Below are 27,376 nucleotides of genomic sequence, written 5' to 3'. Positions count from 1 at the left end.
TTGTGTTGGTGCAGGAAACCACTTTTGCACTTGTATTAGTGTGGAAAAAACACTTTTTGCACTTGTGATAGTGTTGAAAAACCACTTTTCGCACTTGTGTTAGTGTTGCAAAACCACTTTTCGCACTTGTGTTAGTGTTGAAAAACCACTTTTCGCACTTGTGTTGGTGCAGGAAACCACTTTTGCACTTGTATTAGTGTGGAAAAACACTTTTTGCACTTGTGATAGTGTTGAAAAACCACTTTTCGCACATGTGTTGGTGCAGGAAACCACTTTTGCACTTGTATTAGTGTGGAAAAACCACTTTTCGCACTTGTGTTAGTGTTGAAAAACCACTTTTCACACTTGTGTTAGTGTTGCAAAACCACTTTTCGCACTTGTGTTAGTGTTGAAAAACCACTTTTCGCACTTGTGTTGGTGCAGGAAACCACTTTTGCACTTGTATTAGTGTGGAAAAACACTTTTTGCACTTGTGATAGTGTTGAAAAACCACTTTTCGCACATGTGTTGGTGCAGGAAACCACTTTTGCACTTGTATTAGTGTGGAAAAACCACTTTTCGCACTTGTGTTAGTGTTGAAAAACCACTTTTCGTACTTGTGTTAGTGTTGAAAAACCACTTTTCGCACTTGTGTTAGTGTTGAAAAACCACTTTTCGCACTTGTGTTGGTGCAGGAAACCACTTTTGCACTTGTATTAGTGTGGAAAAAACACTTTTCGCACTTGTGTTAGTGTTGAAAAACCACTTTTTGCACTTGTGTTAGTGTTGAAAAACCACTTTTCGCACTTGTGTTGATGCAGGAAAACACTTTTGCACTTGTATTAGTGTGGAAAAACCACTTTTCGCACTTGTGTTAGTGTTGAAAAACCACTTTTCGCACTTGTGTTAGTGTTGAAAAACCACTTTTCGCACTTGTGTTAGTGTTGAAAAACCACTTTTCGCACTTGTGTTGGTACAGGAAACCACTTTTGCACTTTATTAGTGTGGAAAAAACACTTTTCGCACTTGTGTTAGTGTTGAAAAACCACTTTTCGCACTTGTGTTAGTGTTGAAAAACCACTTTTCGCACTTGTGTTAGTGTTGAAAAACCACTTTTCGCACTTGTGTTGGTGCAGGAAACCACTTTTACACTTGTATTAGTGTGGAAAAACCACTTTTCGCACTTGTGTTAGTGTTGAAAAAACACTTTTCGCACTTGTGTTAGTGTTGAAAAACCACTTTTCGCACTTGTGTTAGTGTTGAAAAAGCACTTTTCGCACTTGTGTTGGTGCAGGAAACCACTTTTGCACTCGTATTAGTGTGCAGGAAAGCACTTTTGCACTTGTATTAGTGTGGAAAAAACACTTTTCGCACTTGTGTTAGTGTTGAAAATCCACTTTTCGCACTTGTGTTAGTGTTGAAAAACCACTTTTCGCACTTGTGTTAGTGTTGAAAAACTACTTTTCGCACTTGTGTTGGTGCAGGAAACCACTTTTGCACTTGAAATAGTGTGGAAAAAACACTTTTGCACTTGTGATAGTGTTGAAAAACAACTTTTCGCACTTGTGTTGGTGTTGAAAAACCACTTTTCGCACTTGTGTTAGTGTTGAAAAACCACTTTTCGCACTTGTGTTGGTGCAGGAAACCACTTTTGCACTTGTATTAGTGTAGAAAAACACTTTTTGCACTTGTGATAGTGTTGAAAAACCACTTTTCGAACTTGTGTTAGTGTTGAAAAACCACTTTTCGCACTTGTGTTGGTGCAGGAAACCACTTTTGCACTTGTATTAGTGTGGAAAAACCACTTTTCGCACTTGTGTTGGTGTTGAAAAACCACTTTTCGCAATTGTGTAAGTGTTGAAAAACCACTTTTCGCACTTGTGTTAGTGTTGAAAAACCACTTTTCGCACTTGTGTTGGTGCAGGAAACCACTTTTGCACTTGTATTAGTGTGGAAAAAACACTTTTCGCACTTGTGTTAGTGTTGAAAAACCACTTTTCGCACTTGTGTTAGTGTTGAAAAACCACTTTTCGCACCTGTGTTGGTGCAGGAAACCACATTTGCACTTGTATTAGTGTGGAAAAACCACTTTTCGCACCTGTGTTAGTGTTGAAAAACCACTTTTCGCACTTGTGTTAGTGTTGAAAAAGCACTTTTCGCACTTGTGTTGGTGCAGGAAACCACTTTTGCACTAGTATTAGTGTGCAGGAAACCACTTTTGCACTTGTATTAGTGTGGAAAAAACACTTTTAGCACTTGTGTTAGTGTTGAAAATCCACTTTTCGCACTTGTGTTAGTGTTGAAAAACGACTTTTCGCACTTGTGTTCGTGTTGAAAAACTACTTTTCGCACTTGTGTTGGTGCAGGAAACCACTTTTGCACTTGAAATAGTGTGGAAAAAACACTTTTGTACTTGTGATAGTGTTGAAAAACAACTTTTCGCACTTGTGTTGGTGTTGAAAAACCACTTTTCGCACTTGTGTTAGTGTTGAAAAACCACTTTTCGCACTAGTGTTGGTGCAGGAAACCACTTTTGCACTTGTATTAGTGTAGAAAAAACACTTTTTGCACTTGTGATAGTGTTGAAAAACCACTTTTCGAACTTGTGTTAGTGTTGAAAAACCACTTTTCGCACTTGTGTTGGTGCAGGAAACCACTTTTGCACTTGTATTAGTGTGGAAAAAACACTTTTTGCACTTGTGATAGTGTTGAAAAACCACTTTTCGCACTTGTGTTAGTGTTGCAAAACCACTTTTCGCACTTGTGTTAGTGTTGAAAAACCACTTTTCGCACTTGTGTTGGTGCAGGAAACCACTTTTGCACTTGTATTAGTGTGGAAATACACTTTTTGCACTTGTGATAGTGTTGAAAAACCACTTTTCGCACATGTGTTGGTGCAGGAAACCACTTTTGCACTTGTATTAGTGTGGAAAAACCACTTTTCGCACTTGTGTTAGTGTTGAAAAACCACTTTTCGTACTTGTGTTAGTGTTGAAAAACCACTTTTCGCACTTGTGTTAGTGTTGAAAAACCACTTTTCGCACTTGTGTTGGTGCAGGAAACCACTTTTGCACTTGTATTAGTGTGGAAAAAACACTTTTCGCACTTGTGTTAGTGTTGAAAAACCACTTTTTGCACTTGTGTTAGTGTTGAAAAACCACTTTTCGCACTTGTGTTGATGCAGGAAAACACTTTTGCACTTGTATTAGTGTGGAAAAACCACTTTTCGCACTTGTGTTAGTGTTGAAAAACCACTTTTCGCACTTGTGTTCGTGTTGAAAAACCACTTTTCGCACTTGTGTTAGTGTTGAAAAACCACTTTTCGCACTTGTGTTGGTACAGGAAACCACTTTTGCACTTTATTAGTGTGGAAAAAACACTTTTCGCACTTGTGTTAGTGTTGAAAAACCACTTTTCGCACTTGTGTTAGTGTTGAAAAACCACTTTTCGCACTTGTGTTAGTGTTGAAAAACCACTTTTCGCACTTGTGTTGGTGCAGGAAACCACTTTTACACTTGTATTAGTGTGGAAAAACCACTTTTCGCACTTGTGTTAGTGTTGAAAAAACACTTTTCGCACTTGTGTTAGTGTTGAAAAACCACTTTTCGCACTTGTGTTAGTGTTGAAAAAGCACTTTTCGCACTTGTGTTGGTGCAGGAAACCACTTTTGCACTCGTATTAGTGTGCAGGAAAGCACTTTTGCACTTTATTAGTGTGGAAAAAACACTTTTCGCACTTGTGTTAGTGTTGAAAATCCACTTTTCGCACTTGTGTTAGTGTTGAAAAACCACTTTTCGCACTTGTGTTAGTGTTGAAAAACCACTTTTCGCACTTGTGTTAGTGTTGAAAAACTACTTTTCGCACTTGTGTTGGTGCAGGAAACCACTTTTGCACTTGAAATAGTGTGGAAAAAACACTTTTGCACTTGTGATAGTGTTGAAAAACAACTTTTCGCACATGTGTTGGTGTTGAAAAACCACTTTTCGCACTTGTGTTAGTGTTGAAAAACCACTTTTCGCACTTGTGTTGGTGCAGGAAACCACTTTTGCACTTGTATTAGTGTAGAAAAAACACTTTTTGCACTTGTGATAGTGTTGAAAAACCACTTTTCGAACTTGTGTTAGTGTTGAAAAACCACTTTTCGCACTTGTGTTGGTGCAGGAAACCACTTTTGCACTTGTATTAGTGTGGAAAAACCACTTTTCGCACTTGTGTTAGTGTTGAAAAACCACTTTTCGCACTTGTGTAAGTGTTGAAAAACCACTTTTCGCACTTGTGTTTGTGTTGAAAAACCACTTTTCGCACTTGTGTTGGTGCAGGAAACCACTTTTGCACTTGTATTAGTGTGGAAAAAACACTTTTCGCACTTGTGTTAGTGTTGAAAAACCACTTTTCGCACTTGTGTTAGTGTTGAAAAACCACTTTTCGCACCTGTGTTGGTGCAGGAAACACATTTGCACTTGTATTAGTGTGGAAAAAACACTTTTTGCACTTGTGATAGTGTTGAAAAACCACTTTTCGCACTTGTGTTAGTGTTGCAAAACCACTTTTCGCACTTGTGTTAGTGTTGAAAAACCACTTTTCGCACTTGTGTTGGTGCAGGAAACCACTTTTGCACTTGTATTAGTGTGGAAAAAACACTTTTTGCACTTGTGATAGTGTTGAAAAACCACTTTTCGCACTTGTGTTAGTGTTGAAAAACCACTTTTCGCACTTGTGTTAGTGTTGAAAAACCACTTTTCGCACTTGTGTTAGTGTTGAAAAACCACTTTTCGTACTTGTGTTGGTGCAGGAAACCACTTTTGCACTTGTATTAGTGTGGAAAAAACACTTTTCGCACTTGTGTTAGTGTTGAAAAACCACTTTTCGCACTTGTGTTAGTTTTGAAAAACCACTTTTCGCACTTGTGTTAGTGTTGAAAAAGCACTTTTCGCACTTGTGTTGGTGCAGGAAACCACTTTTGCACTAGTATTAGTGTGCAGGAAAGCACTTTTGCACTTGTATTAGTGTGGAAAAAACACTTTTCGCACTTGTGTTAGTGTTGAAAATCCACTTTTCGCACTTGTGTTAGTGTTGAAAAACCACTTTTCGCACTTGTGTTAGTGTTGAAAAACTACTTTTCGCACTTGTGTTGGTGCAGGAAACCACTTTTGCACTTGAAATAGTGTGGAAAAAACACTTTTGCACTTGTGATAGTGTTGAAAAACAAGTTTTCGCACTTGTGTTGGTGTTGAAAAACCACTTTTCGCACTTGTGTTAGTGTTGAAAAACCACTTTTCGCACTTGTGTTGGTGCAGGAAACCACTTTTGCACTTGTATTAGTGTAGAAAAAACACTTTTTGCACTTGTGATAGTGTTGAAAAACCACTTTTCGAACTTGTGTTAGTGTTGAAAAACCACTTTTCGCACTTGTGTTGGTGCAGGAAACCACTTTTGCACTTGTATTAGTGTGGAAAAACCACTTTTCGCACTTGTGTTAGTGTTGAAAAACCACTTTTCGCACTTGTGTAAGTGTTGAAAAACCACTTTTCGCACTTGTGTTAGTGTTGAAAAACCACTTTTCGCACTTGTGTTGGTGCAGGAAACCACTTTTGCACTTGTATTAGTGTGGAAAAAACACTTTTCGCACTTGTGTTAGTGTTGAAAAACCACTTTTCGCACTTGTGTTAGTGTTGAAAAACCACTTTTCGCACCTGTGTTGGTGCAGGAAACCACATTTGCACTTGTATTAGTGTGGAAAAACCACTTTTCGCACTTGTGTTAGTGTTGAAAAAGCACTTTTCGCACTTGTGTTGGTGCAGGAAACCACTTTTGCACTTGTATTAGTGTGGAAAAAACACTTTTAGCACTTGTGTTAGTGTTGAAAATCCACTTTTCGCACTTGTGTTAGTGTTGAAAAACGACTTTTCGCACTTGTGTTCGTGTTGAAAAACTACTTTTCGCACTTGTGTTGGTGCAGGAAACCACTTTTGCACTTGAAATAGTGTGGAAAAAACACTTTTGTACTTGTGATAGTGTTGAAAAACAACTTTTCGCACTTGTGTTGGTGTTGAAAAACCACTTTTCGCACTTGTGTTAGTGTTGAAAAACCACTTTTCGCACTTGTGTTGGTGCAGGAAACCACTTTTGCACTTGTATTAGTGTAGAAAAAACACTTTTTGCACTTGTGATAGTGTTGAAAAACCACTTTTCGAACTTGTGTTAGTGTTGAAAAACCACTTTTCGCACTTGTGTTGGTGCAGGAAACCACTTTTGCACTTGTATTAGTGTGGAAAAAACACTTTTTGCACTTGTGATAGTGTTGAAAAACCACTTTTCGCACTTGTGTTAGTGTTGCAAAACCACTTTTCGCACTTGTGTTAGTGTTGAAAAACCACTTTTCGCACTTGTGTTGGTGCAGGAAACCACTTTTGCACTTGTATTAGTGTGGAAAAACACTTTTTGCACTTGTGATAGTGTTGAAAAACCACTTTTCGCACATGTGTTGGTGCAGGAAACCACTTTTGCACTTGTATTAGTGTGGAAAAACCACTTTTCGCACTTGTGTTAGTGTTGAAAAACCACTTTTCGTACTTGTGTTAGTGTTGAAAAACCACTTTTCGCACTTGTGTTAGTGTTGAAAAACCACTTTTCGCACTTGTGTTGGTGCAGGAAACCACTTTTGCACTTGTATTAGTGTGGATAAAACACTTTTCGCACTTGTGTTAGTGTTGAAAAACCACTTTTTGCACTTGTGTTAGTGTTGAAAAACCACTTTTCGCACTTGTGTTGATGCAGGAAAACACTTTTGCACTTGTATTAGTGTGGAAAAACCACTTTTCGCACTTGTGTTAGTGTTGAAAAACCACTTTTCGCACTTGTGTTAGTGTTGAAAAACCACTTTTCGCACTTGTGTTAGTGTTGAAAAACCACTTTTCGCACTTGTGTTAGTGTTGAAAAACCACTTTTCGCACTTGTGTTGGTACAGGAAACCACTTTTGCACTTTATTAGTGTGGAAAAAACACTTTTCGCACTTGTGTTAGTGTTGAAAAACCACTTTTCGCACTTGTGTTAGTGTTGAAAAACCACTTTTCGCACTTGTGTTAGTGTTGAAAAACCACTTTTCGCACTTGTGTTGGTGCAGGAAACCACTTTTACACTTGTATTAGTGTGGAAAAACCACTTTTCGCACTTGTGTTAGTGTTGAAAAAACACTTTTCGCACTTGTGTTAGTGTTGAAAAACCACTTTTCGCACTTGTGTTAGTGTTGAAAAAGCACTTTTCGCACTTGTGTTGGTGCAGGAAACCACTTTTGCACTAGTATTAGTGTGCAGGAAAGCACTTTTGCACTTGTATTAGTGTGGAAAAAACACTTTTCGCACTTGTGTTAGTGTTGAAAATCCACTTTTCGCACTTGTGTTGGTGTTGAAAAACCACTTTTCGCACTTGTGTTAGTGTTGAAAAACTACTTTTCGCACTTGTGTTGGTGCAGGAAACCACTTTTGCACTTGAAATAGTGTGGAAAAAACACTTTTGCACTTGTGATAGTGTTGAAAAACAACTTTTCGCACTTGTGTTGGTGTTGAAAAACCACTTTTCGCACTTGTGTTAGTGTTGAAAAACCACTTTTCGCACTTGTGTTGGTGCAGGAAACCACTTTTGCACTTGTATTAGTGTAGAAAAAACACTTTTTGCACTTGTGATAGTGTTGAAAAACCACTTTTCGAACTTGTGTTAGTGTTGAAAAACCACTTTTCGCACTTGTGTTGGTGCAGGAAACCACTTTTGCACTTGTATTAGTGTGGAAAAACCACTTTTCGCACTTGTGTTAGTGTTGAAAAACCACTTTTCGCACTTGTGTAAGTGTTGAAAAACCACTTTTCGCACTTGTGTTAGTGTTGAAAAACCACTTTTCACACTTGTGTTGGTGCAGGAAACCACTTTTGCACTTGTATTAGTGTGGAAAAAACACTTTTCGCACTTGTGTTAGTGTTGAAAATCCACTTTTCGCACTTGTGTTAGTGTTGAAAAACGACTTTTCGCACTTGTGTTGGTGCAGGAAACCACTTTTGCACTAGTATTAGTGTGCAGGAAACCACTTTTGCACTTGTATTAGTGTGGAAAAAACACTTTTAGCACTTGTGTTAGTGTTGAAAATCCACTTTTCGCACTTGTGTTAGTGTTGAAAAACGACTTTTCGCACTTGTGTTCGTGTTGAAAAACTACTTTTCGCACTTGTGTTGGTGCAGGAAACCACTTTTGCACTTGAAATAGTGTGGAAAAAACACTTTTGTACTTGTGATAGTGTTGAAAAACAACTTTTCGCACTTGTGTTGGTGTTGAAAAACCACTTTTCGCACTTGTGTTAGTGTTGAAAAACCACTTTTCGCACTTGTGTTGGTGCAGGAAACCACTTTTGCACTTGTATTAGTGTGGAAAAAACACTTTTTGCACTTGTGATAGTGTTGAAAAACCACTTTTCGCACTTGTGTTAGTGTTGCAAAACCACTTTTCGCACTTGTGTTGGTGCAGGAAACCACTTTTGCACTTGTATTAGTGTGGAAAAACACTTTTTGCACTTGTGATAGTGTTGAAAAACCACTTTTCGCACATGTGTTGGTGCAGGAAACCACTTTTGCACTTGTTTTAGTGTGGAAAAACCACTTTTCGCACTTGTGTTAGTGTTGAAAAACCACTTTTCGCACTTGTGTTAGTGTTGCAAAACCACTTTTCGCACTTGTGTTAGTGTTGAAAAACCACTTTTCGCACTTGTGTTGGTGCAGGAAACCACTTTTGCACTTGTATTAGTGTGGAAAAACACTTTTTGCACTTGTGATAGTGTTGAAAAACCACTTTTCGCACATGTGTTGGTGCAGGAAACCACTTTTGCACTTGTATTAGTGTGGAAAAACCACTTTTCGCACTTGTGTTAGTGTTGAAAAACCACTTTTCGTACTTGTGTTAGTGTTGAAAAACCACTTTTCGCACTTGTGTTAGTGTTGAAAAACCACTTTTCGCACTTGTGTTGGTGCAGGAAACCACTTTTGCACTTGTATTAGTGTGGAAAAAACACTTTTCGCACTTGTGTTAGTGTTGAAAAACCACTTTTTGCACTTGTGTTAGTGTTGAAAAACCACTTTTCGCACTTGTGTTGATGCAGGAAAACACTTTTGCACTTGTATTAGTGTGGAAAAACCACTTTTCGCACTTGTGTTAGTGTTGAAAAACCACTTTTCGCACTTGTGTTAGTGTTGAAAAACCACTTTTCGCACTTGTGTTAGTGTTGAAAAACCACTTTTCGCACTTGTGTTGGTACAGGAAACCACTTTTGCACTTTATTAGTGTGGAAAAAACACTTTTCGCACTTGTGTTAGTGTTGAAAAACCACTTTTCGCACTTGTGTTAGTGTTGAAAAACCACTTTTCGCACTTGTGTTAGTGTTGAAAAACCACTTTTCGCACTTGTGTTGGTGCAGGAAACCACTTTTACACTTGTATTAGTGTGGAAAAACCACTTTTCGCACTTGTGTTAGTGTTGAAAAAACACTTTTCGCACTTGTGTTCGTGTTGAAAAACCACTTTTCGCACTTGTGTTAGTGTTGAAAAAGCACTTTTCGCACTTGTGTTGGTGCAGGAAACCACTTTTGCACTAGTATTAGTGTGCAGGAAAGCACTTTTGCACTTGTATTAGTGTGGAAAAAACACTTTTCGCACTTGTGTTAGTGTTGAAAATCCACTTTTCGCACTTGTGTTAGTGTTGAAAAACCACTTTTCGCACTTGTGTTAGTGTTGAAAAACTACTTTTCGCACTTGTGTTGGTGCAGGAAACCACTTTTGCACTTGAAATAGTGTGGAAAAAACACTTTTGCACTTGTGATAGTGTTGAAAAACAACTTTTCGCACTTGTGTTGGTGTTGAAAAACCACTTTTCGCACTTGTGTTAGTGTTGAAAAACCACTTTTCGCACTTGTGTTGGTGCAGGAAACCACTTTTGCACTTGTATTAGTGTAGAAAAAACACTTTTTGCACTTGTGATAGTGTTGCAAAACCACTTTTCGCACTTGTGTTAGTGTTGAAAAACCACTTTTCGCACTTGTGTTGGTGCAGGAAACCACTTTTGCACTTGTATTAGTGTGGAAATACACTTTTTGCACTTGTGATAGTGTTGAAAAACCACTTTTCGCACATGTGTTGGTGCAGGAAACCACTTTTGCACTTGTATTAGTGTGGAAAAACCACTTTTCGCACTTGTGTTAGTGTTGAAAAACCACTTTTCGTACTTGTGTTAGTGTTGAAAAACCACTTTTCGCACTTGTGTTAGTGTTGAAAAACCACTTTTCGCACTTGTGTTGGTGCAGGAAACCACTTTTGCACTTGTATTAGTGTGGAAAAAACACTTTTCGCACTTGTGTTAGTGTTGAAAAACCACTTTTTGCACTTGTGTTAGTGTTGAAAAACCACTTTTCGCACTTGTGTTGATGCAGGAAAACACTTTTGCACTTGTATTAGTGTGGAAAAACCACTTTTCGCACTTGTGTTAGTGTTGAAAAACCACTTTTCGCACTTGTGTTCGTGTTGAAAAACCACTTTTCGCACTTGTGTTAGTGTTGAAAAACCACTTTTCGCACTTGTGTTGGTACAGGAAACCACTTTTGCACTTTATTAGTGTGGAAAAAACACTTTTCGCACTTGTGTTAGTGTTGAAAAACCACTTTTCGCACTTGTGTTAGTGTTGAAAAACCACTTTTCGCACTTGTGTTAGTGTTGAAAAACCACTTTTCGCACTTGTGTTGGTGCAGGAAACCACTTTTACACTTGTATTAGTGTGGAAAAACCACTTTTCGCACTTGTGTTAGTGTTGAAAAAACACTTTTCGCACTTGTGTTAGTGTTGAAAAACCACTTTTCGCACTTGTGTTAGTGTTGAAAAAGCACTTTTCGCACTTGTGTTGGTGCAGGAAACCACTTTTGCACTCGTATTAGTGTGCAGGAAAGCACTTTTGCACTTTATTAGTGTGGAAAAAACACTTTTCGCACTTGTGTTAGTGTTGAAAATCCACTTTTCGCACTTGTGTTAGTGTTGAAAAACCACTTTTCGCACTTGTGTTAGTGTTGAAAAACCACTTTTCGCACTTGTGTTAGTGTTGAAAAACTACTTTTCGCACTTGTGTTGGTGCAGGAAACCACTTTTGCACTTGAAATAGTGTGGAAAAAACACTTTTGCACTTGTGATAGTGTTGAAAAACAACTTTTCGCACATGTGTTGGTGTTGAAAAACCACTTTTCGCACTTGTGTTAGTGTTGAAAAACCACTTTTCGCACTTGTGTTGGTGCAGGAAACCACTTTTGCACTTGTATTAGTGTAGAAAAAACACTTTTTGCACTTGTGATAGTGTTGAAAAACCACTTTTCGAACTTGTGTTAGTGTTGAAAAACCACTTTTCGCACTTGTGTTGGTGCAGGAAACCACTTTTGCACTTGTATTAGTGTGGAAAAACCACTTTTCGCACTTGTGTTAGTGTTGAAAAACCACTTTTCGCACTTGTGTAAGTGTTGAAAAACCACTTTTCGCACTTGTGTTTGTGTTGAAAAACCACTTTTCGCACTTGTGTTGGTGCAGGAAACCACTTTTGCACTTGTATTAGTGTGGAAAAAACACTTTTCGCACTTGTGTTAGTGTTGAAAAACCACTTTTCGCACTTGTGTTAGTGTTGAAAAACCACTTTTCGCACCTGTGTTGGTGCAGGAAACACATTTGCACTTGTATTAGTGTGGAAAAAACACTTTTTGCACTTGTGATAGTGTTGAAAAACCACTTTTCGCACTTGTGTTAGTGTTGCAAAACCACTTTTCGCACTTGTGTTAGTGTTGAAAAACCACTTTTCGCACTTGTGTTGGTGCAGGAAACCACTTTTGCACTTGTATTAGTGTGGAAAAAACACTTTTTGCACTTGTGATAGTGTTGAAAAACCACTTTTCGCACTTGTGTTAGTGTTGAAAAACCACTTTTCGCACTTGTGTTAGTGTTGAAAAACCACTTTTCGCACTTGTGTTAGTGTTGAAAAACCACTTTTCGTACTTGTGTTGGTGCAGGAAACCACTTTTGCACTTGTATTAGTGTGGAAAAAACACTTTTCGCACTTGTGTTAGTGTTGAAAAACCACTTTTCGCACTTGTGTTAGTTTTGAAAAACCACTTTTCGCACTTGTGTTAGTGTTGAAAAAGCACTTTTCGCACTTGTGTTGGTGCAGGAAACCACTTTTGCACTAGTATTAGTGTGCAGGAAAGCACTTTTGCACTTGTATTAGTGTGGAAAAAACACTTTTCGCACTTGTGTTAGTGTTGAAAATCCACTTTTCGCACTTGTGTTAGTGTTGAAAAACCACTTTTCGCACTTGTGTTAGTGTTGAAAAACTACTTTTCGCACTTGTGTTGGTGCAGGAAACCACTTTTGCACTTGAAATAGTGTGGAAAAAACACTTTTGCACTTGTGATAGTGTTGAAAAACAAGTTTTCGCACTTGTGTTGGTGTTGAAAAACCACTTTTCGCACTTGTGTTAGTGTTGAAAAACCACTTTTCGCACTTGTGTTGGTGCAGGAAACCACTTTTGCACTTGTATTAGTGTAGAAAAAACACTTTTTGCACTTGTGATAGTGTTGAAAAACCACTTTTCGAACTTGTGTTAGTGTTGAAAAACCACTTTTCGCACTTGTGTTGGTGCAGGAAACCACTTTTGCACTTGTATTAGTGTGGAAAAACCACTTTTCGCACTTGTGTTAGTGTTGAAAAACCACTTTTCGCACTTGTGTAAGTGTTGAAAAACCACTTTTCGCACTTGTGTTAGTGTTGAAAAACCACTTTTCGCACTTGTGTTGGTGCAGGAAACCACTTTTGCACTTGTATTAGTGTGGAAAAAACACTTTTCGCACTTGTGTTAGTGTTGAAAAACCACTTTTCGCACTTGTGTTAGTGTTGAAAAACCACTTTTCGCACCTGTGTTGGTGCAGGAAACCACATTTGCACTTGTATTAGTGTGGAAAAACCACTTTTTCGCACTTGTGTTAGTGTTGAAAAAGCACTTTTCGCACTTGTGTTGGTGCAGGAAACCACTTTTGCACTTGTATTAGTGTGGAAAAAACACTTTTAGCACTTGTGTTAGTGTTGAAAATCCACTTTTCGCACTTGTGTTAGTGTTGAAAAACGACTTTTCGCACTTGTGTTCGTGTTGAAAACTACTTTTCGCACTTGTGTTGGTGCAGGAAACCACTTTTGCACTTGAAATAGTGTGGAAAAAACACTTTTGTACTTGTGATAGTGTTGAAAAACAACTTTTCGCACTTGTGTTGGTGTTGAAAAACCACTTTTCGCACTTGTGTTAGTGTTGAAAAACCACTTTTCGCACTTGTGTTGGTGCAGGAAACCACTTTTGCACTTGTATTAGTGTAGAAAAAACACTTTTTGCACTTGTGATAGTGTTGAAAAACCACTTTTCGAACTTGTGTTAGTGTTGAAAAACCACTTTTCGCACTTGTGTTGGTGCAGGAAACCACTTTTGCACTTGTATTAGTGTGGAAAAAACACTTTTTGCACTTGTGATAGTGTTGAAAAACACTTTTCGCACTTGTGTTAGTGTTGCAAAACCACTTTTCGCACTTGTGTTAGTGTTGAAAAACCACTTTTCGCACTTGTGTTGGTGCAGGAAACCACTTTTGCACTTGTATTAGTGTGAAAAACACTTTTTGCACTTGTGATAGTGTTGAAAAACCACTTTTCGCACATGTGTTGGTGCAGGAAACCACTTTTGCACTTGTATTAGTGTGGAAAAACCACTTTTCGCACTTGTGTTAGTGTTGAAAAACCACTTTTCGTACTTGTGTTAGTGTTGAAAAACCACTTTTCGCACTTGTGTTAGTGTTGAAAAACCACTTTTCGCACTTGTGTTGGTGCAGGAAACCACTTTTGCACTTGTATTAGTGTGGATAAAACACTTTTCGCACTTGTGTTAGTGTTGAAAAACCACTTTTTGCACTTGTGTTAGTGTTGAAAAACCACTTTTCGCACTTGTGTTGATGCAGGAAAACACTTTTGCACTTGTATTAGTGTGGAAAAACCACTTTTCGCACTTGTGTTAGTGTTGAAAAACCACTTTTCGCACTTGTGTTAGTGTTGAAAAACCACTTTTCGCACTTGTGTTAGTGTTGAAAAACCACTTTTCGCACTTGTGTTAGTGTTGAAAAACCACTTTTCGCACTTGTGTTGGTACAGGAAACCACTTTTGCACTTTATTAGTGTGGAAAAAACACTTTTCGCACTTGTGTTAGTGTTGAAAAACCACTTTTCGCACTTGTGTTAGTGTTGAAAAACCACTTTTCGCACTTGTGTTAGTGTTGAAAAACCACTTTTCGCACTTGTGTTGGTGCAGGAAACCACTTTTACACTTGTATTAGTGTGGAAAAACCACTTTTCGCACTTGTGTTAGTGTTGAAAAAACACTTTTCGCACTTGTGTTAGTGTTGAAAAACCACTTCTTTTCGCACTTGTGTTAGTGTTGAAAAAGCACTTTTCGCACTTGTGTTGGTGCAGGAAACCACTTTTGCACTAGTATTAGTGTGCAGGAAAGCACTTTTGCACTTGTATTAGTGTGGAAAAAACACTTTTCGCACTTGTGTTAGTGTTGAAAATCCACTTTTCGCACTTGTGTTGGTGTTGAAAAACCACTTTTCGCACTTGTGTTAGTGTTGAAAAACTACTTTTCGCACTTGTGTTGGTGCAGGAAACCACTTTTGCACTTGAAATAGTGTGGAAAAAACACTTTTGCACTTGTGATAGTGTTGAAAAACAACTTTTCGCACTTGTGTTGGTGTTGAAAAACCACTTTTCGCACTTGTGTTAGTGTTGAAAAACCACTTTTCGCACTTGTGTTGGTGCAGGAAACCACTTTTGCACTTGTATTAGTGTAGAAAAAACACTTTTTGCACTTGTGATAGTGTTAAAAACCACTTTTCGAACTTGTGTTAGTGTTGAAAAACCACTTTTCGCACTTGTGTTGGTGCAGGAAACCACTTTTGCACTTGTATTAGTGTGGAAAAACCACTTTTCGCACTTGTGTTAGTGTTGAAAAACCACTTTTCGCACTTGTGTAAGTGTTGAAAAACCACTTTTCGCACTTGTGTTAGTGTTGAAAAACCACTTTTCACACTTGTGTTGGTGCAGGAAACCACTTTTGCACTTGTATTAGTGTGGAAAAAACACTTTTCGCACTTGTGTTAGTGTTGAAAATCCACTTTTCGCACTTGTGTTAGTGTTGAAAAACGACTTTTCGCACTTGTGTTGGTGCAGGAAACCACTTTTGCACTAGTATTAGTGTGCAGGAAACCACTTTTGCACTTGTATTAGTGTGGAAAAAACACTTTTAGCACTTGTGTTAGTGTTGAAAATCCACTTTTCGCACTTGTGTTAGTGTTGAAAAACGACTTTTCGCACTTGTGTTCGTGTTGAAAAACTACTTTTCGCACTTGTGTTGGTGCAGGAAACCACTTTTGCACTTGAAATAGTGTGGAAAAAACACTTTTGTACTTGTGATAGTGTTGAAAAACAACTTTTCGCACTTGTGTTGGTGTTGAAAAACCACTTTTCGCACTTGTGTTAGTGTTGAAAAACCACTTTTCGCACTTGTGTTGGTGCAGGAAACCACTTTTGCACTTGTATTAGTGTGGGAAAAAACACTTTTTGCACTTGTGATAGTGTTGAAAAACCACTTTTCGCACTTGTGTTAGTGTTGCAAAACCACTTTTCGCACTTGTGTTGGTGCAGGAAACCACTTTTGCACTTGTATTAGTGTGGAAAAACACTTTTTGCACTTGTGATAGTGTTGAAAAACCACTTTTCGCACATGTGTTGGTGCAGGAAACCACTTTTGCACTTGTTTTAGTGTGGAAAAACCACTTTTCGCACTTGTGTTAGTGTTGAAAAACCACTTTTCGCACTTGTGTTAGTGTTGCAAAACCACTTTTCGCACTTGTGTTAGTGTTGAAAAACCCACTTTTCGCACTTGTGTTGGTGCAGGAAACCACTTTTGCACTTGTATTAGTGTGGAAAAACACTTTTTGCACTTGTGATAGTGTTGAAAAACCACTTTTCGCACATGTGTTGGTGCAGGAAACCACTTTTGCACTTGTATTAGTGTGGAAAAACCACTTTTCGCACTTGTGTTAGTGTTGAAAAACCACTTTTCGTACTTGTGTTAGTGTTGAAAAACCACTTTTCGCACTTGTGTTAGTGTTGAAAAACCACTTTTCGCACTTGTGTTGGTGCAGGAAACCACTTTTGCACTTGTATTAGTGTGGAAAAAACACTTTTCGCACTTGTGTTAGTGTTGAAAAACCACTTTTTGCACTTGTGTTAGTGTTGAAAAACCACTTTTCGCACTTGTGTTGATGCAGGAAAACACTTTTGCACTTGTATTAGTGTGGAAAAACCACTTTTCGCACTTGTGTTAGTGTTGAAAAACCACTTTTCGCACTTGTGTTAGTGTTGAAAAACCACTTTTCGCACTTGTGTTAGTGTTGAAAAACCACTTTTCGCACTTGTGTTGGTACAGGAAACCACTTTTGCACTTTATTAGTGTGGAAAAAACACTTTTCGCACTTGTGTTAGTGTTGAAAAACCACTTTTCGCACTTGTGTTAGTGTTGAAAAACCACTTTTCGCACTTGTGTTAGTGTTGAAAAACCACTTTTCGCACTTGTGTTGGTGCAGGAAACCACTTTTACACTTGTATTAGTGTGGAAAAACCACTTTTCGCACTTGTGTTAGTGTTGAAAAAACACTTTTCGCACTTGTGTTCGTGTTGAAAAAACCACTTTTCGCACTTGTGTTAGTGTTGAAAAAGCACTTTTCGCACTTGTGTTGGTGCAGGAAACCACTTTTGCACTAGTATTAGTGTGCAGGAAAGCACTTTTGCACTTGTATTAGTGTGGAAAAAACACTTTTCGCACTTGTGTTAGTGTTGAAATCCACTTTTCGCACTTGTGTTAGTGTTGAAAAACCACTTTTCGCACTTGTGTTAGTGTTGAAAAACTACTTTTCGCACTTGTGTTGGTGCAGGAAACCACTTTTGCACTTGAAATAGTGTGGAAAAAACACTTTTGCACTTGTGATAGTGTTGAAAAACAACTTTTCGCACTTGTGTTGGTGTTGAAAAACCACTTTTCGCACTTGTGTTAGTGTTGAAAAAACCACTTTTCGCACTTGTGTTGGTGCAGGAAACCACTTTTGCACTTGTATTAGTGTAGAAAAAACACTTTTTGCACTTGTGATAGTGTTGAAAAACCACTTTTCGAACTTGTGTTAGTGTTGAAAAACCACTTTTCGCACTTGTGTTGGTGCAGGAAACCACTTTTGCACTTGTATTAGTGTGGAAAAACCACTTTTCGCACTTGTGTTAGTGTTGAAAAACCACTTTTCGCACTTGTGTAAGTGTTGAAAAACCACTTTTCGCACTTGTGTTAGTGTTGAAAAACCACTTTTCGCACTTGTGTTGGTGCAGGAAACCACTTTTGCACTTGTATTAGTGTGGAAAAAACACTTTTCGCACTTGTGTTAGTGTTGAAAAACCACTTTTCGCACTTGTGTTAGTGTTGAAAAACCACTTTTCGCACCTGTGTTGGTGCAGGAAACACATTTGCACTTGTATTAGTGTGGAAAAAACACTTTTTGCACTTGTGATAGTGTTGAAAAACCACTTTTCGCACTTGTGTTAGTGTTGCAAAACCACTTTTCGCACTTGTGTTAGTGTTGAAAAACCACTTTTCGCACTTGTGTTGGTGCAGGAAACCACTTTTGCACTTGTATTAGTGTGGAAAAAACACTTTTTGCACTTGTGATAGTGTTGAAAAACCACTTTTCGCACTTGTGTTAGTGTTGAAAAACCACTTTTCGCACTTGTGTTAGTGTTGAAAAACCACTTTTCGCACTTGTGTTAGTGTTGAAAAACCACTTTTCGTACTTGTGTTGGTGCAGGAAACCACTTTTGCACTTGTATTAGTGTGGAAAAAACACTTTTCGCACTTGTGTTAGTGTTGAAAAACCACTTTTCGCACTTGTGTTAGTTTTGAAAAACCACTTTTCGCACTTGTGTTAGTGTTGAAAAAGCACTTTTCGCACTTGTGTTGGTGCAGGAAACCACTTTTGCACTAGTATTAGTGTGCAGGAAAGCACTTTTGCACTTGTATTAGTGTGGAAAAAACACTTTTCGCACTTGTGTTAGTGTTGAAAATCCACTTTTCGCACTTGTGTTAGTGTTGAAAAACCACTTTTCGCACTTGTGTTAGTGTTGAAAAACTACTTTTCGCACTTGTGTTGGTGCAGGAAACCACTTTTGCACTTGAAATAGTGTGGAAAAAAACACTTTTGCACTTGTGATAGTGTTGAAAAACAACTTTTCGCACTTGTGTTGGTGTTGAAAAACCACTTTTCGCACTTGTGTTAGTGTTGAAAAACCACTTTTCGCACTTGTGTTGGTGCAGGAAACCACTTTTGCACTTGTATTAGTGTAGAAAAAACACTTTTTGCACTTGTGATAGTGTTGAAAAACCACTTTTCGAACTTGTGTTAGTGTTGAAAAACCACTTTTCGCACTTGTGTTGGTGCAGGAAACCACTTTTGCACTTGTATTAGTGTGGAAAAACCACTTTTCGCACTTGTGTTAGTGTTGAAAAACCACTTTTCGCACTTGTGTAAGTGTTGAAAAACCACTTTTCGCACTTGTGTTAGTGTTGAAAAACCACTTTTCGCACTTGTGTTGGTGCAGGAAACCACTTTTGCACTTGTATTAGTGTGGAAAAAACACTTTTCGCACTTGTGTTAGTGTTGAAAAACCACTTTTCGCACTTGTGTTAGTGTTGAAAAACCACTTTTCGCACCTGTGTTGGTGCAGGAAACCACATTTGCACTTGTATTAGTGTGGAAAAACCACTTTTCGCACCTGTGTTAGTGTTGAAAAACCACTTTTTGCACTTGTGTTAGTGTTGAAAAAGCACTTTTCGCACTTGTGTTGGTGCAGGAAACCACTTTTGCACTAGTATTAGTGTGCAGGAAACCACTTTTGCACTTGTATTAGTGTGGAAAAAACACTTTTAGCACTTGTGTTAGTGTTGAAAATCCACTTTTCGCACTTGTGTTAGTGTTGAAAAACGACTTTTCGCACTTGTGTTCGTGTTGAAAAACTACTTTTCGCACTTGTGTTGGTGCAGGAAACCACTTTTGCACTTGAAATAGTGTGGAAAAAACACTTTTGTACTTGTGATAGTGTTGAAAAACCACTTTTCGAACTTGTGTTAGTGTTGAAAAACCACTTTTCGCACTTGTGTTGGTGCAGGAAACCACTTTTGCACTTGTATTAGTGTGGAAAAAACACTTTTTGCACTTGTGATAGTGTTGAAAAACCACTTTTCGCACTTGTGTTAGTGTTGCAAAACCACTTTTCGCACTTGTGTTAGTGTTGAAAAACCACTTTTCGCACTTGTGTTGGTGCAGGAAACCACTTTTGCACTTGTATTAGTGTGGAAAAACACTTTTTGCACTTGTGATAGTGTTGAAAAACCACTTTTCGCACATGTGTTGGTGCAGGAAACCACTTTTGCACTTGTATTAGTGTGGAAAAACCACTTTTCGCACTTGTGTTAGTGTTGAAAAACCACTTTTCGTACTTGTGTTAGTGTTGAAAAACCACTTTTCGCACTTGTGTTAGTGTTGAAAAACCACTTTTCGCACTTGTGTTGGTGCAGGAAACCACTTTTGCACTTGTATTAGTGTGGAAAAAACACTTTTCGCACTTGTGTTAGTGTTGAAAAACCACTTTTTGCACTTGTGTTAGTGTTGAAAAACCACTTTTCGCACTTGTGTTGATGCAGGAAAACACTTTTGCACTTGTATTAGTGTGGAAAAACCACTTTTCGCACTTGTGTTAGTGTTGAAAAACCACTTTTCGCACTTGTGTTAGTGTTGAAAAACCACTTTTCGCACTTGTGTTAGTGTTGAAAAACCACTTTTCGCACTTGTGTTGGTACAGGAAACCACGTTTGCACTTTATTAGTGTGGAAAAAACACTTTTCGCACTTGTGTTAGTGTTGAAAAACCACTTTTCGCACTTGTGTTAGTGTTGAAAAACCACTTTTCGCACTTGTGTTAGTGTTGAAAAACCACTTTTCGCACTTGTGTTGGTGCAGGAAACCACTTTTACACTTGTATTAGTGTGGAAAAACCACTTTTCGCACTTGTGTTAGTGTTGAAAAAACACTTTTCGCACTTGTGTTAGTGTTGAAAAACCACTTTTCGCACTTGTGTTAGTGTTGAAAAAGCACTTTTCGCACTTGTGTTGGTGCAGGAAACCACTTTTGCACTCGTATTAGTGTGCAGGAAAGCACTTTTGCACTTGTATTAGTGTGGAAAAAACACTTTTCGCACTTGTGTTAGTGTTGAAAATCCACTTTTCGCACTTGTGTTAGTGTTGAAAAACCACTTTTCGCACTTGTGTTAGTGTTGAAAAACTACTTTTCGCACTTGTGTTGGTGCAGGAAACCACTTTTGCACTTGAAATAGTGTGGAAAAAACACTTTTGCACTTGTGATAGTGTTGAAAAACAACTTTTCGCACTTGTGTTGGTGTTGAAAAACCACTTTTCGCACTTGTGTTAGTGTTGAAAAACCACTTTTCGCACTTGTGTTGGTGCAGGAAACCACTTTTGCACTTGTATTAGTGTAGAAAAAACACTTTTTGCACTTGTGATAGTGTTGAAAAACCACTTTTCGAACTTGTGTTGGTGCAGGAAACCACTTTTGCACTTGTATTAGTGTGGAAAAACCACTTTTCGCACTTGTGTTAGTGTTGAAAAACCACTTTTCGCACTTGTGTAAGTGTTGAAAAACCACTTTTCGCACTTGTGTTGGTGCAGGAAACCACTTTTGCACTTGTATTAGTGTGGAAAAACCACTTTTCGCACTTGTGTTAGTGTTGAAAAACCACTTTTCGCACTTGTGTAAGTGTTGAAAAACCACTTTTCGCACTTGTGTTAGTGTTGAAAAACCACTTTTCGCACTTGTGTTGGTGCAGGAAACCACTTTTGCACTTGTATTAGTGTGGAAAAAACACTTTTCGCACTTGTGTTAGTGTTGAAAAACCACTTTTCGCACTTGTGTTAGTGTTGAAAAACCACTTTTCGCACCTGTGTTGGTGCAGGAAACCACATTTGCACTTGTATTAGTGTGGAAAAAACACTTTTTGCACTTGTGATAGTGTTGAAAACCACTTTTCGCACTTGTGTTAGTGTTGCAAAACCACTTTTCGCACTTGTGTTAGTGTTGAAAAACCACTTTTCGCACTTGTGTTGGTGCAGGAAACCACTTTTGCACTTGTATTAGTGTGGAAAAAACACTTTTTGCACTTGTGATAGTGTTGAAAAACCACTTTTCGCACTTGTGTTAGTGTTGAAAAACCACTTTTCGCACTTGTGTTAGTGTTGAAAAACCACTTTTCGCACTTGTGTTAGTGTTGATAAACCACTTTTCGTACTTGTGTTGGTGCAGGAAACCACTTTTGCACTTGTATTAGTGTGGAAAAAACACTTTTCGCACTTGTGTTAGTGTTGAAAAACCACTTTTCGCACTTGTGTTAGTTTTGAAAAACCACTTTTCGCACTTGTGTTAGTGTTGAAAAACCACTTTTCACACTTGTGTTAATGTTGAAAAACCACTTTTCGCACTTGTGTTGGTGCAGGAAACCACTTTTGCACTTGTATTAGTGTGGAAAAACCACTTTTCGTACTTGTGTTAGTGTTGAAAAACCACTTTTCGCACTTGTGTTAGTGTTGAAAAACCACTTTTCGCACTTGTGTTGGTGCAGGAAACCACTTTTGCACTTGTATTAGTGTGGAAAAAACACTTTTTGCACTTGTGATAGTGTTGAAAAACCACTTTTCGCACTTGTGTTAGTGTTGCAAAACCACTTTTCGCACTTGTGTTAGTGTTGCAAAACCACTTTTCGCATTTGTGTTAGTGTTGAAAAACCACTTTTCGCACTTGTGTTGGTGCAGGAAACCACTTTTGCACTTGTATTAGTGTGGAAAACCACTTTTCGCACTTGTGTTAGTGTTGAAAAACCACTTTTCGCACATGTGTTGGTGCAGGAAACCACTTTTGCACTTGTACTAGTGTGGAAAAACCACTTTTCGCACTTGTGTTAGTGTTGAAAAACCACTTTTCGTACTTGTGTTAGTGTTGAAAAACCACTTTTCGCACTTGTGTTAGTGTTGAAAAACCACTTTTCGCACTTGTGTTGGTGCAGGAAACCACTTTTGCACTTGTATTAGTGTGGAAAAAACACTTCGCACTTGTGTTAGTGTTGAAAAACCACTTTTCGCACTTGTGTTAGTGTTGAAAAACCACTTTTCGCACTTGTGTTGATGCAGGAAAACACTTTTGCACTTGTATTAGTGTGGAAAAACCACTTTTCGCACTTGTGTTAGTGTTGAAAAACCACTTTTCGCACTTGTGTTAGTTTTGAAAAACCACTTTTCGCACTTGTGTTAGTGTTGAAAAACCACTTTTCACACTTGTGTTAATGTTGAAAAACCACTTTTCGCACTTGTGTTGGTGCAGGAAACCACTTTTGCACTTGTATTAGTGTGGAAAAACCACTTTTCGCACTTGTGTTAGTGTTGAAAAACCACTTTTTGCACTTGTGTTAGTGTTGAAAAACCACTTTTCGCACTTGTGTTGGTGCAGGAAACCACTTTTGCACTTGTATTAGTGTGGAAAAAACACTTTTTGCACTTGTGATAGTGTTGAAAAACCACTTTTTGCACTTGTGTTAGTGTTGAAAAACCACTTTTCGCACTTGTGTTGGTGCAGGAAACCACTTTTGCACTTGTATTAGTGTGGAAAAAACACTTTTTGCACTTGTGATAATGTTGAAAAACCACTTTTGGCACTTGTGTTAGTGTTGAAAAACCACTTTTCGCACTTGTGTTAGTGTTGAAAAACCACTTTTCGCACTTGTGTTGGTGCAGCAAACCACTTTTGCACTTGTATTAGTGTGGAAAAACCACTTTTCGCACTTGTGTTAGTGTTGAAAAACCACTTTTCGCACTTGTGTTAGTGTTGAAAAACCACTTTTCGCACTTGTGTTAGTGTTGAAAAACCACTTTTCGCACTTGTGTTAGTGTTGAAAAAACACTTTTCGCACTTGTGTTAGTGTTGAAAAACCACTTTTCGCACTTGTTTTAGTGTTGAAAAACCACTTTTCGCACTTGTGTTGGTGCAGGAAACCACTTTTGCACTTGTATTAGTGTGGAAAAAACACTTTTCGCACTTGTGTTAGTGTTGAAAAACCACTTTTCGCACATGTGTTAGTGTTGAAAAACCACTTTTCGCACTTGTGTTAGTGTTGAAAAACCACTTTTCGCACTTGTGTTAGTGTTGAAAAACCACTTTTTGCACTTGTGTTGGTGCAGGAAACCACTTTTGCACTTGTATTAGTGTGGAAAAACCACTTTTCGCACCTGTGTTAGTGTTGAAAAACCACTTTTCGCACTTGTGTTAGTGTTGAAAAAGCACTTTTCGCACTTGTGTTGGTGCAGGAAACCACTTTTGCACTAGTATTAGTGTGCAGGAAACCACTTTTGCACTTGTATTAGTGTGGAAAAAACACTTTTAGCACTTGTGTTAGTGTTGAAAATCCACTTTTCGCACTTGTGTTAGTGTTGAAAAACCACTTTTCGCACTTGTGTTCGTGTTGAAAAACTACTTTTCGCACTTGTGTTGGTGCAGGAAACCACTTTTGCACTTGAAATAGTGTGGAAAAAACACTTTTGTACTTGTGATAGTGTTGAAAAACAACTTTTCGCACTTGTGTTGGTGTTGAAAAACCACTTTTCGCACTTGTGTTAGTGTTGAAAAACCACTTTTCGCACTTGTGTTGGTGCAGGAAACCACTTTTGCACTTGTATTAGTGTGGAAAAAACACTTTTTGCACTTGTGATAGTGTTGAAAAACCACTTTTCGCACTTGTGTTAATGTTGCAAAACCACTTTTCGCACTTGTGTTAGTGTTGAAAAACCACTTTTCGCACTTGTGTTGGTGCAGGAAACCACTTTTGCACTTGTACTAGTGTGGAAAAACCACTTTTCGCACTTGTGTTAGTGTTGAAAAACCACTTTTCGTACTTGTGTTAGTGTTGAAAAACCACTTTTCGCACTTGTGTTAGTGTTGAAAAACCACTTTTCGCACTTGTGTTGGTGCAGGAAACCACTTTTGCACTTGTATTAGTGTGGAAAAAACACTTCGCACTTGTGTTAGTGTTGAAAAACCACTTTTCGCACTTGTGTTAGTGTTGAAAAACCACTTTTCGCACTTGTGTTGATGCAGGAAAACACTTTTGCACTTGTATTAGTGTGGAAAAACCACTTTTCGCACTTGTGTTAGTGTTGAAAAACCACTTTTCGCACTTGTGTTAGTTTTGAAAAACCACTTTTCGCACTTGTGTTAGTGTTGAAAAACCACTTTTCACACTTGTGTTAGTGTTGAAAAACCACTTTTCGCACTTGTGTTGATGCAGGAAAACACTTTTGCACTTGTATTAGTGTGGAAAAACCACTTTTCGCACTTGTGTTAGTGTTGAAAAACCACTTTTCACACTTGTGTTAGTGTTGAAAAACCACTTTTCGCACTTGTGTTAGTGTTGAAAAACCACTTTTCGCACTTGTGTTAGTGTTGAAAAACCACTTTTCGCACTTGTGTTGGTGCAGGAAACCACTTTTGCACTTGTATTAGTGTGGAAAAAACACTTTTCGCACTTGTGTTAGTGTTGAAAAACCACTTTTTGCACTTGTGTTAGTGTTGAAAAACCACTTTTCGCACTTGTGTTGATGCAGGAAAACACTTTTGCACTTGTATTAGTGTGGAAAAACCACTTTTCGCACTTGTGTTAGTGTTGAAAAACCACTTTTCGCACTTGTGTTAGTGTTGAAAAACCACTTTTCGCACTTGTGTTAGTGTTGAAAAACCACTTTTCGCACTTGTGTTGGTACAGGAAACCACTTTTGCACTTTATTAGTGTGGAAAAAACACTTTTCGCACTTGTGTTAGTGTTGAAAAACCACTTTTCGCACTTGTGTTAGTGTTGAAAAACCACTTTTCGCACTTGTGTTAGTGTTGAAAAACCACTTTTCGCACTTGTGTTGGTGCAGGAAACCACTTTTACACTTGTATTAGTGTGGAAAAACCACTTTTCGCACTTGTGTTAGTGTTGAAAAAACACTTTTCGCACTTGTGTTCGTGTTGAAAAACCACTTTTCGCACTTGTGTTAGTGTTGAAAAAGCACTTTTCGCACTTGTGTTGGTGCAGGAAACCACTTTTGCACTAGTATTAGTGTGCAGGAAAGCACTTTTGCACTTGTATTAGTGTGGAAAAAACACTTTTCGCACTTGTGTTAGTGTTGAAAATCCACTTTTCGCACTTGTGTTAGTGTTGAAAAACCACTTTTCGCACTTGTGTTAGTGTTGAAAAACTACTTTTCGCACTTGTGTTGGTGCAGGAAACCACTTTTGCACTTGAAATAGTGTGGAAAAAACACTTTTGCACTTGTGATAGTGTTGAAAAACAACTTTTCGCACTTGTGTTGGTGTTGAAAAACCACTTTTCGCACTTGTGTTAGTGTTGAAAAACCACTTTTCGCACTTGTGTTGGTGCAGGAAACCACTTTTGCACTTGTATTAGTGTAGAAAAAACACTTTTTGCACTTGTGATAGTGTTGAAAAACCACTTTTCGAACTTGTGTTAGTGTTGAAAAACCACTTTTCGCACTTGTGTTGGTGCAGGAAACCACTTTTGCACTTGTATTAGTGTGGAAAAACCACTTTTCGCACTTGTGTTAGTGTTGAAAAACCACTTTTCGCACTTGTGTAAGTGTTGAAAAACCACTTTTCGCACTTGTGTTAGTGTTGAAAAACCACTTTTCGCACTTGTGTTGGTGCAGGAAACCACTTTTGCACTTGTATTAGTGTGGAAAAAACACTTTTCGCACTTGTGTTAGTGTTGAAAAACCACTTTTCGCACTTGTGTTAGTGTTGAAAAACCACTTTTCGCACCTGTGTTGGTGCAGGAAACACATTTGCACTTGTATTAGTGTGGAAAAAACACTTTTTGCACTTGTGATAGTGTTGAAAAACCACTTTTCGCACTTGTGTTAGTGTTGCAAAACCACTTTTCGCACTTGTGTTAGTGTTGAAAAACCACTTTTCGCACTTGTGTTGGTGCAGGAAACCACTTTTGCACTTGTATTAGTGTGGAAAAAACACTTTTTGCACTTGTGATAGTGTTGAAAAACCACTTTTCGCACTTGTGTTAGTGTTGAAAAACCACTTTTCGCACTTGTGTTAGTGTTGAAAAACCACTTTTCGCACTTGTGTTAGTGTTGAAAAACCACTTTTCGTACTTGTGTTGGTGCAGGAAACCACTTTTGCACTTGTATTAGTGTGGAAAAAACACTTTTCGCACTTGTGTTAGTGTTGAAAAACCACTTTTCGCACTTGTGTTAGTTTTGAAAAACCACTTTTCGCACTTGTGTTAGTGTTGAAAAAGCACTTTTCGCACTTGTGTTGGTGCAGGAAACCACTTTTGCACTAGTATTAGTGTGCAGGAAAGCACTTTTGCACTTGTATTAGTGTGGAAAAAACACTTTTCGCACTTGTGTTAGTGTTGAAAATCCACTTTTCGCACTTGTGTTAGTGTTGAAAAACCACTTTTCGCACTTGTGTTAGTGTTGAAAAACTACTTTTCGCACTTGTGTTGGTGCAGGAAACCACTTTTGCACTTGAAATAGTGTGGAAAAAACACTTTTGCACTTGTGATAGTGTTGAAAAACCACTTTTCGCACTTGTGTTAGTGTTGAAAAACCACTTTTCGCACCTGTGTTGGTGCAGGAAACACATTTGCACTTGTATTAGTGTGGAAAAAACACTTTTTGCACTTGTGATAGTGTTGAAAAACCACTTTTCGCACTTGTGTTAGTGTTGCAAAACCACTTTTCGCACTTGTGTTAGTGTTGAAAAACCACTTTTCGCACTTGTGTTGGTGCAGGAAACCACTTTTGCACTTGTATTAGTGTGGAAAAAACACTTTTTGCACTTGTGATAGTGTTGAAAAACCACTTTTCGCACTTGTGTTAGTGTTGAAAAACCACTTTTCGCACTTGTGTTAGTGTTGAAAAACCACTTTTCGCACTTGTGTTAGTGTTGAAAAACCACTTTTCGTACTTGTGTTGGTGCAGGAAACCACTTTTGCACTTGTATTAGTGTGGAAAAAACACTTTTCGCACTTGTGTTAGTGTTGAAAAACCACTTTTCGCACTTGTGTTAGTTTTG

The sequence above is a fragment of the Myxine glutinosa genome, unplaced genomic scaffold (assembly GCF_964187855.1).
Source record: "Myxine glutinosa unplaced genomic scaffold, kmMyxGlut1.1 SCAFFOLD_352, whole genome shotgun sequence".
Classification (NCBI taxonomy): Eukaryota; Metazoa; Chordata; class Myxini; order Myxiniformes; family Myxinidae; genus Myxine; species Myxine glutinosa.
Note: the sequence above shows the minus strand (reverse complement) of the source record.